The sequence below is a fragment of the Pholcus phalangioides genome, unplaced genomic scaffold (genome assembly GCF_987345545.1).
Source record: "Pholcus phalangioides strain wild (caught in Gottingen) unplaced genomic scaffold, Ppha-v1.0 ptg000028l_1, whole genome shotgun sequence".
NCBI lineage: Eukaryota > Metazoa > Arthropoda > Arachnida > Araneae > Pholcidae > Pholcus > Pholcus phalangioides.
Genome location: NW_028301618.1, coordinates 12,335,517 through 12,338,654, shown reverse-complemented (window position 1 = coordinate 12,338,654; position 3,138 = coordinate 12,335,517). Strand labels below are relative to the sequence as shown.

The 3,138-nt window shown below is 41.3% G+C and overlaps 1 non-coding gene across 1 annotated transcript; it reads left to right on the top strand.

Moving 5' to 3' along the window:
- The first annotated feature begins 249 nt into the window (after positions 1–249).
- TRNAD-GUC (transfer RNA aspartic acid (anticodon GUC)) lies at positions 250–321 on the top strand. Its single transcript has one exon. It is a non-coding gene; the product is annotated as a tRNA-Asp (tRNA).
- Positions 322–3,138: the final 2,817 nt, after the last annotated feature.

Here is a 3,138-nt window from a genome sequence, read left to right as displayed (position 1 = left end):
AAGGGCTCCGCTGCTGCTCGCGAAAAATGAAAAAAATAAAACAGTAAATTTGGAGAAAATTTATTATAAATATTTTTAAATAATAAAAATAAGCCAGTAATTTTCATGAATAAATAAAAAACTGGCCTACGAGGCTCTGGCATAGAAATTTTTTTACCGAAAGGGCTCCGTGAGTCAAAAAAGGTTGAGAACAGCTGGCTGAAAGGAAATGGAGGCTTGTGTGTCGGGGGAAAGAAGAGAGAGAGAGGGTCCTCGGTAGTATAGTGGTAAGTATACCCGCCTGTCACGCGGGAGACCGGGGTTCGATTCCCCGCCGGGGAGAAGCAAAACTCCAACCCGCACGGGTAAATGGCTTATATCCCGTGTCTGGTCTGTCGGGGGAAAGAAGAAAAAAAAAAGTTGGTGTCGGAATTTGCATGGGGACAGACGTGGACGTAAGGGTACGTCCATAGTGAACCGCTTCTCGCTACTCGCTTTATCGCGGCTGAAAAAAGATCGTGAAAACTCATTGGGGCGGCCATAGTGCGCCCGCCTACCTGCTTTTACCGGCTCAAACTGCTTTTACCCGCTTTAACCAGAATGAATTATTATTTCTTTTTCTCGCTTGACCGGCTCACCGCTTGCAGTTTTGAACGGATACTTTCCTCTAAGTGTTCGTTTTATAATGGAATAGTAAATCGACGGAGTTTTTGTAACGATCAATTATCGTTATTACCAATCGTTGATTAATTATGACATAATAAAAGCGAAATCGTTAATCATTAAGTAATTAAAGAAAATTACCAATTATAGTGAATCCAATTGGAGTTTTTGTGACGATTAATTATTATACAAATACAACGCCACAACAGGCAAAATGCCCAACGAGGTGGCTGATAAAAAGATGCCTGCTGTGATCTATTTCGTTGATATAGATGGCAGCATCTAATAGACCTTATTCTGTGTTTTGTTTATAATGTTCAAGTGATTTAAGATTGCTGTCTGTTCTGCTTCTGTGTCTCACGCTCTCTCGAGCATTCGCAATCATGTAGCTAACGCGTTAACATCTATTTCTATTCGTGCTTCATCCTTTATCATGTGTATGTGTATTAAATGCAATAAGTCAAAGAGTTCACTTCGTCTTCTATCGTCTTCCACTCGGACGAATGTTTCAGCGAGAATGAAACATAAAAATGCCCATAAAAATATGGTTGTCATATGTTTCAAAAATACAGCAACCCAATTAAAAATGCAATTAACACAAATTACAAACAATATATACACATGATAAAATATTATACAATGCCCATAAAGAATACTTATGGTTGTCTTATTCTAAGAATGGATAGCTTCTCGATTTACCCCAACATGTTTATCGTATTTCTTTTTAAACGTGTCAATTGTGTTACAATTTACTACCTCCGGGGGTAAGCTATTCCATTTATTAACAACCCTATTGGAGAAAAATTCCCTGCGACACCATAACCTTGCATTGTCCCTCACCAATCGATACTGGTGTCCCCTTGTAAAAGCAGTCGATTGGCGGTGTACTAAAAGTTCATGGTCCATCCTATCCATCCCATTGAAAATTTTGAACACTTCGATCATATCTCCTCGACACCTGCGTTCATCCAATGTAAACATATTCAAAAAATGAAGTCTTTCTTCATAACTCAAGCCCTGTGTGCCAATAAGGACACGCGTAGCTCTCCTCTGCACCCCTTCAACCAAGTCTATGTCCCTCTGTAGGTATGGTCTCCAAAACCTTACAGCATACTCCAGTCCAGGACGAACTAAGCCTCGAAAAAGCGGAAGAATGACTTTAGGAGAACGCGAAGAGACCTTTTTGAAAATGAGACCAAGCATTCTATTCGATTTTTTGACAACCGCTGAACAATGTTCAGAAAACTTAAGTCGCTCGTCAATGAGAATTCCCAAATCGGTGACTCTAGTTGCATCCGGGATAGTGACACCATTCAACTCGTAAGAGAACCGTGGGTTGTTCGAACCAAAATGAGCGACCATGCACTTATCTACGCTAAACGTCATGCTCCATTCATTTGCCCATGCTGCAATCTTGTTTAAGTTGGTCTGGAGCAACTCCCTATCGCTTTCATTTCCGATTACCCCCATTAGCTTCACATCATCTGCGAATTTGCTAGTAATTCCATCGATACCCTGATCGAGTTTGTCGATAAAAAGTGAAAAAAGTATGGGGCCAAGGACACTTCCCTGAGGAACTCCACTTGTGACGTCTGTCCAACCAGAGAATTCCCCGTTCACCATAACTCGTTGCGACCTATCTCTTAACCACGATTCTATCCAATTCAGCAAGTTGCCCCCTATTCCAATCTCGTGTAAACGCTTCAAGAGTTTGCCATGTTGGACCCGATCGAATGCCTTCTGGAAATCAAGGTAAACAACGTCGACATTTTTGCTCTTACCCAAAGCCTTAGTCACGTAATCATAGAAGCAAAGGAGGTTAGTTACACATGACTTCCCCTTCCTGAACCCATGCTGATTATCCGACAATACATTATTCTCGTCTATCCACTTCACAAACTGCCTTTTGATGATAATTTCCAAAATTTTCGAGAGGGAGCTCGTCAAACTCACTGGACGATAATTAGACACCACTTCTCTACTACCCTTCTTAAATATCGGAACAACGTTAGCCAGTTTCCAATCTCTCGGGACGATACCCTCAGCAACACTACTCCTGTATATCTGTGCGACTGGCCCCAACAATTCATTAGCACCTTCCCTGAGAACCCTGGGATAGATATCATCTGGTCCTGGTGCTTTGCTTGCACATACATTTCTTAGAAGATTTAGGACCTCCACGTCTTCCACTTGAATATCGTTGAGCGTTTTATTACCCCATGCAACTCCCGTATATCGAATATCATTATCTCCATTAAAAACCGACGCGAAAAAGTCATTGAAAGCACTACACATGCCTACATTGCTCTCTACTTTTGAGCCTCCTATCGAGAGGGGGCCAACTGTCCCCTTACATCCATTATTGACGTATCGAAAAAATGATTTTGGGTCAGAGCCAATGTTATCTGCCAACCTAGATTCAACTTGCTTTTTACTATCCCTTATCGCTTTCTTCAACAGTCTTCTTTTATCAGTAAACAATGATAGGTCACCTCG